At 61.4% G+C, this 12,500-nt stretch overlaps 2 non-coding genes across 2 annotated transcripts in view; both read right to left on the reverse strand.

Annotated features, from left to right (window-relative positions):
* The window catches only part of LOC142790501 (5.8S ribosomal RNA), a 153-nt gene extending 51 nt beyond the window's left edge, over window positions 1-102 (reverse strand). Inside the window, exon 1 of the ribosomal RNA XR_012889559.1 lies at window positions 1-102. This exon is cut by the window's left edge and continues 51 nt beyond it. This is a non-coding gene — a ribosomal RNA (5.8S ribosomal RNA).
* A 1,719-nt stretch (window positions 103-1,821) lies between these two features.
* LOC142790500 (small subunit ribosomal RNA) lies at window positions 1,822-3,701 on the reverse strand. The gene has a single exon (XR_012889558.1). It is a non-coding gene; the product is annotated as a small subunit ribosomal RNA (ribosomal RNA).
* Between the last annotated feature and the right edge of the window lie 8,799 nt (window positions 3,702-12,500).

Consider the following 12,500-nt stretch of genomic DNA (forward strand, 5'->3'; position numbering starts at 1 on the left):
TCAAAGAATCAGTGCTCAGTGTGTCCTGCAATTCACACCAAGTCTCGCAGCTGGCTGCGTTCTTCATCGACCCGAGAACCGAGTGATCCACCGCTTAGAGTCGTGAAAAAGTGTTTGTTCAATTCCGTACAGTCAAAACCAAACGTTTCTGGCACTCGGCCAAACAGTGGCCAAGAAGGGCGCTTTTCAGCGCACGCTTGGACTCCAAAACTCTGCCGCGCCTTTTTCGGCTGCCGCAAATCGAGCAAACGGTGTGTTTCGGACGGCGTTTCGCTTTCGCTACTTGCGAGTGCTTTCGTGGTCCACCCCTCTATAAATACTCGGGAGGCGTCGAAGCCGGTTCTCCAAGCCGGACCCGTAGGTATCGTTGTGTGCTCGCTCTCATTGGCCCACCTAACCAGAAAATGCCTGCGGTACACCCATTTGGATAAGAGTGCACGCAGATGCGGGCCTCGACGGCTACACATTTCCTCGGGCGGCCGCCTCCCGGCCTCCGTGGAGCGCGGGATGCACGGTCCCATCGACAAGCCTCTCCCGTTTTTACCGTGGCGTCGCGGTTCACCACGGCAGGCGGGTCGGTCTCCTCCGCATAAAAAGGGGGACCCCCGCTTTTTGTTCCACGAAATCGCACAAGCTTTTTTCGCATCCACGGTTTGCCACCGCACACCAAAATGCCGATCCGGCTGCCTACTTTAGCCAACAGGTGGAGCCAGGCGCGCCGTACTTGCGCGGCACTTCCCACGTCCACCGAAGTCGGTGCCAAGGACCACTTTCGGCGCCGGAGCCGCGTACGAGCCTACTCGAGGCGGAAGAACGAAGCCAGCAAGGGCCTGGCCGCAAGTGCGTTCAATTGTCGGGACGTCCAAGTCCCTCGTTCTTCCGTGCTTCCTCTTTCGGCAAGTCGTTGCGGCACCTTCCCAAAGCGCGCAGACCCGCTAATCGCGACGAGCGCGACGTGGCCGTGCCGCCTTTCCCTCGGCAGCAAGCAAAACGCCTGGCAACGTCGACGCTCCCCTAACCGCGATCTCGCACCGTGTTTCGTGTGGCGAATTCAAAAGCCGGCCGGCGCTGCTGCAACCATTACGGTCGGTACGCATACGCCGCGGAGGGCGGGACGGTCATCGGAGCGTGCGGTTCCTCCATCGAGTACTGCGCACCTCGGCCGTCGCATCGCCGTGCCATGACCGGCCGCGCGTCAACGCGAACCGGTGCCAGCGAGATCCCTCGCCTGCAAGAACCGACCGGCAGCCTCCGTCACCCGAGGACGCGGAGGCGCTTGCCGCGGACGGCGGGACGGTATGCACTGGTGCACAGCGGACCCGTCACATCGCCAGTTCCTTGACCGACCGCCGACGCTTGTGCCGTTCCTCTCGTACTTGGCAGTCGCCGCGCGATTGTCGGGTCTCGTTCTTGCACGCTCGAACGGTCGGGAGGGCACTCGGCTGGCGTTTCGGGAACGCGCAGCCTCGCCTTCTACCGACGTAACCACGACTCGCCGTTCGCGCTCCGCCGCTCCTGTTTACAGTACTAGGCGGTCCCGCAGCGGTCGGGTCGCGCATTTCGAGCGCTTCGAGCCACGGTGCAGTGGCGGGTCGAAAGCCGACCTATGAGTGCGTTGCGCCGTTTGTACCCGCGTCCGCCACCTGGCCGACCGTCCAAGGTCGCGGTGTTGGCGTCCGCTGGGCGCAACAATTTGTCACGGGGTGCCGCTCCACATTCAGGCAGCCCCGTGGGGAAAAGCCGACCCCGCGTCCAAACGGGGTCAGCGGCAGAAAGTGTCGGGCGCAGACGCAGCTGAGGCGCTCACCCTTCACAATCCGTTAATGATCCTTCCGCAGGTTCACCTACGGAAACCTTGTTACGACTTTTACTTCCTCTAAATGATCAAGTTTGGTCATCTTTCCAACAGACCGGCGCAACCGAAAGGCCGCGCCGGACATCGGTCCGAAGACCTCACTAAATCATTCAATCGGTAGTAGCGACGGGCGGTGTGTACAAAGGGCAGGGACGTAATCAACGCGAGCTTATGACTCGCGCTTACTGGGAATTCCTCGTTCAAGGGGAACAATTGCAAGCCCCTATCCCAATCACGAAAGAAGTTCCACGGGTTACCCAGTCTTTTCAGACAGGGATAAAGACACGCTGCTTCCTTCAGTGTAGCGCGCGTGCGGCCCCGGACATCTAAGGGCATCACAGACCTGTTATTGCTCTGTTTCGTGCGGCTAGGAGCCGCTTGTCCCTCTAAGAAGGTTGTAAGGTGCTGGGAACCCCGCACCTATTTAATAGGCTAGAGTCTCGTTCGTTATCGGAATTAACCAGACAAATCGCTCCACCAACTAAGAACGGCCATGCACCACCATCCACCGAATCAAGAAAGAGCTCTCAATCTGTCAATCCTCCCAGTGTCCGGGCCGGGTAAGTTTTCCCGTGTTGAGTCAAATTAAGCCGCAGGCTCCACTCCTGGTGGTGCCCTTCCGTCAATTCCTTTAAGTTTCAGCTTTGCAACCATACTTCCCCCGGAACCCAAATACTTTGGTTTCCCGGAAGCTGCCCGCCGAGTCATTTGAGTAACTCAGGCGGATCGCTGGTTGGCATCGTTTATGGTCAGAACTAGGGCGGTATCTGATCGCCTTCGAACCTCTGACTTTCGTTCTTGATCAATGAAAACATTCTTGGCAAATGCTTTCGCAGTAGTTCGTCTTGCGACGGTCCAAGAATTTCACCTCTAGCGCCGCAATACGAATGCCCCCGTCCGTCCCTTCGTCTTGCGACGGTCCAAGAATTTCACCTCTAGCGCCGCAATACGAATGCCCCCGTCCGTCCCTCTTAATCATTACCTCGTATTCCAAAAACCAACAGAACAGAAACGAGGTCTTGTTCTATTATTCCATGCAAGTTTATTCAGGCGACTCGCCTGCGTTGAGCACTCTAATTTTTTCAAAGTAAAAGCACCGGCCATCTCGAGGCACACAATGAAGTGCACCAAGAAAGAACCGGCATGATGTTCAGTCCGAGCCGTCGCATCGGGTAGATGCACTACTCGTCTGGAACTGAGATCCAACTACGAGCTTTTTAACCGCAGCAGCTTTAGTATACGCTATTGGAGCTGGAATTACCGCGGCTGCTGGCACCAGACTTGCCCTCCAATTGATCCTCGTTAAAGGATTTAGAGTGTACTCATTTCAATTACGGGGCCTCAAAAGAGTCCCGTATTGTTATTTTTCGTCACTACCTCCCCGTGCCGGGAGTGGGTAATTTGCGCGCCTGCTGCCTTCCTTGGATGTGGTAGCCGTTTCTCAGGCTCCCTCTCCGGAATCGAACCCTGATTCTCCGTTACCCGTAACAACCATGGTAAGCAAGTAACCTACCATCGAAAGTTGATAAGGCAGACACTTGAAAGAAACGTCGCCGGCTCGTGGCCATGCGATCAGCACAAAGTTATCCAGAGTCACCACACAATACGGGCCGAAACCCGATCGATCTTGGTCTAATAAAAGCACCCGTTACCCAAAGGGCTCCAGGCTCACTGCATGTATTAGCTCTAGAATTGCCACAGTTATCCAAGTAGGAAGAAACGATCTAAGGAACCATAACTGATTTAATGAGCCATTCGCGGTTTCGCCTTATTTCGGCATGTACTTAGACATGCATGGCTTAATCTTTGAGACAAGCATATGATTACTGGCAGGATCAACCAGGTAATCGTTCGACTGCGCGTCCGTCCTCGCCTTCGGCGGGCCGGACGCAGTCTGTGTGCGGCGGAGGCCACCTTCAGGCGCCCCAACACGCTTATTTTGCACTCCGAGATGACGGCGTTCGAGCTCGCTACGGCACAACCTTCCCGAAAGACGAGTGGGAGCCGTGCGGCAAGAAGCACGTTCATGCTCGCTCTTTTTCGTTGCATCGACTCGGTCGCGCCGTGCGGGTTGCCCAAGCCCGCTGCACTGTCGGTGGACCGGCCGGAACTAGCAACGGAGCCGAGACTGCAAAGCCGCCAGACGACGGGTCACGCCCGCGTCTTCGGCGCTTTCGCATCTGAATCGCCCGAGGACGACACGGAACACACCTCGATATCGTGGTAAAACGGCACCGTCCGACAACCAGCCCCTAACGCATCAAGCGGATGAGGCTGCAGACGACTGCCGTGGATTCCCCTGGAGCAGACCCGAGGACACGCTTGACGAGGCCGAAGCCCGCCGCATATCAGACACCCGGTCGCTTTCGCGTACGCCGCTCACGAGAACCCCCACATAATAGCAGCGATAAGTACCCAGACCTCCTTGGGCACTAATACGAGCGTACTCGAGAAAATTTCACCGCGGGTGTGCCCCGAAACGTGTGGCACGTTGAGCGTGCCACAAGTCTACGTCGCTCTCAAACCCGCCGAGGTCGTAGAATTTGCGACCCTACTCACGAAATTCCCACCGAGGATACGGCCGCAAACGTACCGCACCTTGGGTAGGCCACGAGTTTGTGCAACACTACGCTGACGGCACAGCACCGAGGTCGTGCGCGCACGCACGGGAAAATTCCGCCGCGGTTTCTGCCGAAAACGTGAGGCACCACGACTCTCCGCAAGTTCGCGTCGACTGCGAAAGACCGAAGTCGTGAACGACGTGTCCGCTACTCGCCGCCGACACGCTGGACACCAAACGTACAACGACTCGACGGCGTCGTAGAGGCCCACGACGCGGTTTTCCTTAACGACGTCTCGGCGTGGCACCGACAGGTTAGAACGGCCGACCAACGTTCCCTGTCCGCCGTTCGGCTCAGTCGAAGGGCTCGGCGACTTCGGCAACGCTGCGAAGCCGCACGGTGACGCACGCCATGTCCCCATTTTTTTTTTTTTTCTTTCTGCGTCTGCCGGGGTGCCCCTATAATAGCAGCGATAAGCACCCAGACCGCCGTGGGTCGCTCGCCCCGGCTGACGTGGTTTTTCGTACTCCTGCGGCGGTCGCCGTCAAGCACGTCCAAATACGCTACTTTCGTGGGCGCATTCACGCTCTTTCGCTTCGCCGGAGTGCCAGCACTCACTCTGCCAAAAACGGCGAACATCCGAGCGGCGGTTCCCACTTTTGCGTCGGCGTCGCAAACCCCGCCCCGGCAGACGAGGTTTGCCGTACTCGTGCGACGGTGGCCGGCGGGCACGTCGAAAGACGCCGATATCGTGCGCGAATTGGCGCACCTTGGCTTCACCGGAGTGCCGCCACTGACTCCTCCAAAAACGGCGAAGATCCGAGCGGCGCTTCCCACTTTCGCATCGGCGTCCCGAACTCCGCCCCGGCTGACGCGGTTTACCGTACTCGTGCGACGGTCGCCGGCGAGCACGTGGAAAGACGCCGATATCGTGCCCGAATCGGCTCCGTTCGGCTTCGCCGGAGTGCCAGCACTGGCTCGGCGAAAGACGACGAACATCCGAGCGACGGTTCTCACTATTGCGTACGCGTCGCAAACCCCGCCCCGGCAGACGCACTTTGCCGTACTCGTGCGACGGTCGCCGGCGAGCACGTAGAAAGACGCCGATATCGTGCCGGAATCGGCCCCGTTTGGCTTCGCCGGAGTGCCAGCACTCACTCGGCCACAAACGGCGAACATCCGAGCGGCGGTTCCCACTTAGCCGTCGGCGTCCCGAACTCCGCCCCGGCAGACGCGGTTGCCGAGCTCGTGCGACTAGCGACCGCGAAGCCGTCTCGCGACGCCGCTTTCGTGCGCGGCTCCCACTGCGACCTGGGTCACCCGAGGTCGACGAGCAAGAAAGAATGTCGAAAAAAAATTTTTTTTTTTTTTGCGTCTGCCGGGGTGCCCCTATAATAGCAGCGATAAGCACCCAGACCGCCATGGGTCGCTCGCCCCGGCTGACGTGGTTTTTCGTTTTCCTGCGGTGGTCGTCGTCAAGCACGTCCAAACACGCCACTTTCGTGGGCGCATTCGCGCTCTTTCGCTTCGCCGGAGTGCCAGCACTCACTCTGCCAAAAACGGCGAACATCCTAGTGGCGGTTCCCACTTTTGCGTCGGCGTCGCCAACCCCGCCCCGGCATACGCGGTTTGCCGTACTCGTGCGGCGGTGGCCGGCGGGCACGTCGAAAGACACCGATATCGTGCGCGAGTCGATGCTTCTTGGTCTCGCAGGAGGGCCGCCACTCACTCCTGCAAAAACGGCGAAGATCCGAGCGGCGCTTCCCACTTTTTCGTCGGCATCGCAAACCTCGCCCCGGCAGACGCGCTTTGCCGTACTCGTGCGACGGTCGCCGGCGAGCACGTCGAAATACGCCGATATCGTGCCCGAATCGGCCCCGTTTCGCTTCGCCGGAGTGCCAGCACTCACTCGGCCAAAAACGGCGAACATCCGAGCAGCGGTACCCACTTAGCCGTCGGCATCCCGAACTCCGCGCCGGCTGACGTGGTTGCCGAGCTCGTGCGACTAGCGACCGCGAACGCGTCTCGCGACGCCGCTTTCGTGCGCGGCTCCCATTGCGACCTGGGTTACCCGAGCTCGACCAGCAAAAAAGAAGGTCGAAAAAAAATTTTTTTTTTCTGCGTCTGCCGGGGTGCCCCTATAATAGCAGCGATAAGCACCCAGACCGCCGTGGGTCGCTCGCCCCGGCTGACGTGGTTTTTCGTACTCCTGCAGCGGTCGCCGTCAAGCACGTCCAAATACGCCACTTTCGTGGGCGCTTTCGCGCTCTTTCGCGTCGCCGGTGTGCCAGCACTCACTCTGCCAAAAACGGCGAACATCCTAGTGGCGGTTCCCACTTTTGCGTCGGCGTCGCCAACCCCGCCCCGGCATACGCGGTTTGCCGTACTCGTGCGGCGGTGGCCGGCGGGCACGTCGAAAGACACCGATATCGTGCGCGAGTCGATGCTTCTTGGTCTCGCAGGAGGGCCGCCACTCACTCCTGCAAAAACGGCGAAGATCCGAGCGGCGCTTCCCACTTTTTCGTCGGCATCGCAAACCTCGCCCCGGCAGACGCGCTTTGCCGTACTCGTGCGACGGTCGCCGGCGAGCACGTCGAAATACGCCGATATCGTGCCCGAATCGGCCCCGTTTCGCTTCGCCGGAGTGCCAGCACTCACTCGGCCAAAAACGGCGAACATCCGAGCAGCGGTACCCACTTAGCCGTCGGCATCCCGAACTCCGCGCCGGCTGACGCGGTTGCCGAGCTCGTGCGACTAGCGACCGCGAACGCGTCTCGCGACGCCGCTTTCGTGCGCGGCTCCCATTGCGACCTGGGTTACCCGAGCTCGACCAGCAAAAAAGAAGGTCGAAAAAAAATTTTTTTTTTCTGCGTCTGCCGGGGTGCCCCTATAATAGCAGCGATAAGCACCCAGACCGCCGTGGGTCGCTCGCCCCGGCTGACGTGGTTTTTCGTACTCCTGCAGCGGTCGCCGTCAAGCACGTCCAAATACGCCACTTTCGTGGGCGCTTTCGCGCTCTTTCGCGTCGCCGGTGTGCCAGCACTCACTCTGCCAAAAACGGCCAACATCCGAGCGGCGGTTCCCACTTTTGCGTCGGCGTCGTAAACCCCGCCCCGGCAGACGCGGTTTGCCCTACTCGTTCGACGGTCGCCGGCGAGCGCGTCGAAAGACGCCGATATCGTGCGCTAATTGGCGCTCCTTGGCTTCTCCGGAGTGCCGCCACTCACTCCTCCAAAAACGGCGAAGATCCGAGCGGCGTTCTCCACTTTCGCATCGGCGTCCCGAACTCCGCCCGGGCTGACGCGGTTTACCGTACTCGTGCGACGGTCGCCGCCGGGCACGTCGAAAGACGCCGATATCGTGCCGTAATCGGCCCCGTTTGGCTTCGCCCGAGTGCCAGCACTCACTCGGCCAAAAACGGCGAACATCCGAGCAGCGTTTCCCACTTTCGCATCGGCGTCCCGAAGCCCGCCCCGGCAGACGCGGTTTGCCCTACTCGAGCGACGGTCGCCGGCGATCACGTCGAAAGGCGCCGAATTCGTGCACGAATCGATGCTTCTTGGTCTCGCAGGAGGGCCGCCACTCACTCCTGCAAAAACGGCGAAGATCCGAGTTGCGCTTCCCACTTTTTCGTCGGCGTCCCGAACTACGCCCCGGCTGACGCGGTTTACCGTACTCGTGCGACGGTCGCCGGCGGGCACTTCAAAATACGCCGATTTCGTGGGCGCATTCACGCTGTTTCGCTTCCCCGGAGTGCCAACACTCACTCTGCCGAAAGCGGCGATCATCCGAGCGGCGGTTCCCACTTTTGCGTCGGCTTCGCAAACGGCGCCCCGGCAGACGCGCTCGTGCGACGTACTCGTGCGACGGTCGCCGGCGAGCACGTCGAAAGACGCCGATATCGTGCTCGAATCGACCCCGTTTCGCTTCGCCGGAGTGCTGCCAGTCACGGCGCAGAAAACGGCGAACAAGTGTTTTTTTTTTTTTTTTCCTAGAATTTGTGTTATAGAAGGCACATTTGATATCGGACGATAATTTTCAACTTTATCACGCGCACCGATTTTCGTGTAGAGGTTTGCAAGTTTATGGGAATTTCTCCACTTGGAATAATGCGATTTAGTAGTACTACGAGAACTTCATGGATGTACTCAAGGGTACGGGGCAAGTCAGTTACGTCAACACCTGCAGATTTTTTACACTTCAAACTGAAAATTGTTGGTTGTGAGTCCTCGTGTGATATTAAAGGCCGATTCGCTAACACATAGAACAAAGAAAGAAAGGAAGAAAAAACGCCCGCGCTCGCTCAAGAAACCTGGGTTCGCAACAAGTGGCAACAACAAGCAACCGAGCGAGTGCGCCAAAACCCGTGGCGGCCGAACAAACGCGAAGTCCCAACCGCGTCAGCCGGGGCGGCACGGGACAGGAAAAATCACTTCAGCCGGGGCGGCGGGGCACCGAATAAACCTCGTCACCTCGTCGCAGGATAAAAGAGGAAACAAAAAGTCTAAACAGCGTCTGCTGGAGCGAATGCGTAATAAAACAACAACAACAACAAAAAAAAAACACCCGCGCTCAAGAAGTCTGCAATCCTCACAAAAGGCGACTGTGACCGAGCAGCGTCAGCCGGGGCCGTGCGGAAACGGAAAAACCGCGACTACCGGGGCGTCGAGGCACCGAAAAATCCTCTTCAGCCGCGGCGAAAAAAAAAAACAAAAAGAAAGACGGAGGGGGGGGGGGGGGAACCACGTCTGCCGGGGCGAAGGAAAAAAAAAAACGCGTCTGCCGGGGCGAGCCCGGGTGCGGCACCACCGGGAAAACTGTGGCTAACAGACATGGCGATCGAGTGAGTGGGCCACCAGCCAGGCTCAGCCAAAAAGTGCCAAGTCCGAACTGCGTCAGCCGGGGCGGCAAAAACCGCGTCAGCCGGGGCGGCGCAAAAAAACCGCGTCTGCCGGGGCGGCACGAAACCGCGTCAGCCGGGGCGGCGCGAAAACTGCGTCAGCCGGGGCGAAAGAAAAAAAAAAACGCGTCTGCCGGGGCGAGCCCGGGTGCGGCACCACCGGGAAAACTGTGGCAAACAGACATGGCGATCGAGTGAGTGGGCCGCCAGCCAGGCACAGCCGAAAAGTGCTAAGTCCGAACTGCGTCTGCCGGGGCGGCACGAAACCGCGTCAGCCGGGGCGGCGCGAAAACCGCGTCTGCCGGGGCGGCACGAAACCGCGTCAGCCGGGGCGGCGCGAAAACTGCGTCAGCCGGGGCGAGCCCGGGTGCGGCACCACCGGGAAAACTGTGGCAAACAGACATGGCGATCGAGTGAGTGGGCCGCCAGCCAGGCACAGCCGAAAAGTGCTAAGTCCGAACTGCGTCTGCCGGGGCGGCACGAAACCGCGTCAGCCGGGGCGGCGCGAAAACCGCGTCTGCCGGGGCGGCACGAAACCGCGTCAGCCGGGGCGGCGCGAAAACTGCGTCAGCCGGGGCGAGCCCGGGTGCGGCACCACCGGGAAAACTGTGGCAAACAGACATGGCGATCGAGTGAGTGGGCCGCCAGCCAGGCACAGCCGAAAAGTGCTAAGTCCGAACTGCGTCTGCCGGGGCGGCACGAAACCGCGTCAGCCGGGGCGGCGCGAAAACCGCGTCTGCCGGGGCGGCACGAAACCGCGTCAGCCGGGGCGGCGCGAAAACTGCGTCAGCCGGGGCGAGCCCGGGTGCGGCACCACCGGGAAAACTGTGGCAAACAGACATGGCGATCGAGTGAGTGGGCCGCCAGCCAGGCACAGCCGAAAAGTGCAAAGTCCGAACCGTGTCAGCCGGGGCGACGCAAAAACCGCGTCAGCCGGGGCGGCGCGAAAACCGCGTCAGCCGGGGCGGCACGAAACCGCGTCAGCCGGGGCGGCGCGAAAACTGCGTCAGCCGGGGCGGCGCGAAAACCTCGTCAGCCGGGGCGAGCGAAAAGGGGGGGGGGGGGGAACCACGTCTGCCGGGGCGAAAGAAAAAAAAAACGCGTCTGCCGGGGCGAGCCCGGGTGCGGCACCACCGGGAAGACTGTGGCAAACAGACATGGCGATCGAGTGAGTGGGCCGCCAGCCAGGCTCAGCCCAAAAAGTGCCAAGTCCGAACTGCGTCAGCCGGGGCGGCAAAAACCGCGTCAGCCGGGGCGGCGCGAAAACCGCGTCTGCCGGGGCGGCGCGAAAACTGCGTCAGCCGGGGCGAGCCCGGGTGCGGCACCACCGGGAAAACTGTGGCTAACAGACATGGCGATCGAGTGAGTGGGCCACCAGCCAGGCTCAGCCAAAAAGTGCCAAGTCCGAACTGCGTCAGCCGGGGCGGCAAAAACCGCGTCAGCCGGGGCGGCGCAAAAAAACCGCGTCTGCCGGGGCGGCACGAAACCGCGTCAGCCGGGGCGGCGCGAAAACTGCGTCAGCCGGGGCGAAAGAAAAAAAAAAACGCGTCTGCCGGGGCGAGCCCGGGTGCGGCACCACCGGGAAAACTGTGGCAAACAGACATGGCGATCGAGTGAGTGGGCCGCCAGCCAGGCACAGCCGAAAAGTGCTAAGTCCGAACTGCGTCTGCCGGGGCGGCACGAAACCGCGTCAGCCGGGGCGGCGCGAAAACCGCGTCTGCCGGGGCGGCACGAAACCGCGTCAGCCGGGGCGGCGCGAAAACTGCGTCAGCCGGGGCGAGCCCGGGTGCGGCACCACCGGGAAAACTGTGGCAAACAGACATGGCGATCGAGTGAGTGGGCCGCCAGCCAGGCACAGCCGAAAAGTGCTAAGTCCGAACTGCGTCTGCCGGGGCGGCACGAAACCGCGTCAGCCGGGGCGGCGCGAAAACCGCGTCTGCCGGGGCGGCACGAAACCGCGTCAGCCGGGGCGGCGCGAAAACTGCGTCAGCCGGGGCGAGCCCGGGTGCGGCACCACCGGGAAAACTGTGGCAAACAGACATGGCGATCGAGTGAGTGGGCCGCCAGCCAGGCACAGCCGAAAAGTGCTAAGTCCGAACTGCGTCAGCCGGGGCGGCAAAAACCGCGTCAGCCGGGGCGGCGCAAAAAACCGCGTCTGCCGGGGCGGCACGAAACCGCGTCAGCCGGGGCGGCGCGAAAACTGCGTCAGCCGGGGCGAAAGAAAAAAAAAACGCGTCTGCCGGGGCGAGCCCGGGTGCGGCACCACCGGGAAAACTGTGGCAAACAGACATGGCGATCGAGTGAGTGGGCCGCCAGCCAGGCACAGCCGAAAAGTGCTAAGTCCGAACTGCGTCTGCCGGGGCGGCACGAAACCGCGTCAGCCGGGGCGGCGCGAAAACCGCGTCTGCCGGGGCGGCACGAAACCGCGTCAGCCGGGGCGGCGCGAAAACTGCGTCAGCCGGGGCGAGCCCGGGTGCGGCACCACCGGGAAAACTGTGGCAAACAGACATGGCGATTGAGTGAGTGGGCCGCCAGCCAGGCACAGCCGAAAAGTGCTAAGTCTGAACTGCGTCTGCCGGGGCGGCACGAAACCGCGTCAGCCGGGGCGGCGCGAAAACCGCGTCTGCCGGGGCGGCACGAAACCGCGTCAGCCGGGGCGGCGCGAAAACTGCGTCAGCCGGGGCGAGCCCGGGTGCGGCACCACCGGGAAAACTGTGGCAAACAGACATGGCGATCGAGTGAGTGGGCCGCCAGCCAGGCACAGCCGAAAAGTGCTAAGTCCGAACTGCGTCTGCCGGGGCGGCACGAAACCGCGTCAGCCGGGGCGGCGCGAAAACCGCGTCTGCCGGGGCGGCACGAAACCGCGTCAGCCGGGGCGGCGCGAAAACTGCGTCAGCCGGGGCGAGCCCGGGTGCGGCACCACCGGGAAAACTGTGGCAAACAGACATGGCGATCGAGTGAGTGGGCCGCCAGCCAGGCACAGCCGAAAAGTGCTAAGTCCGAACTGCGTCAGCCGGGGCGGCAAAAACCGCGTCAGCCGGGGCGGCGCAAAAAACCGCGTCTGCCGGGGCGGCACGAAACCGCGTCAGCCGGGGCGGCGCGAAAACTGCGTCAGCCGGGGCGAAAGAAAAAAAAAACGCGTCTGCCGGGGCGAGCCCGGGTGCGGCACCACCGGGAAAACTGT

The sequence above is a fragment of the Rhipicephalus microplus genome, unplaced genomic scaffold (assembly GCF_043290135.1).
Source record: "Rhipicephalus microplus isolate Deutch F79 unplaced genomic scaffold, USDA_Rmic scaffold_115, whole genome shotgun sequence".
NCBI classification, from domain to species: Eukaryota; Metazoa; Arthropoda; class Arachnida; order Ixodida; family Ixodidae; genus Rhipicephalus; species Rhipicephalus microplus.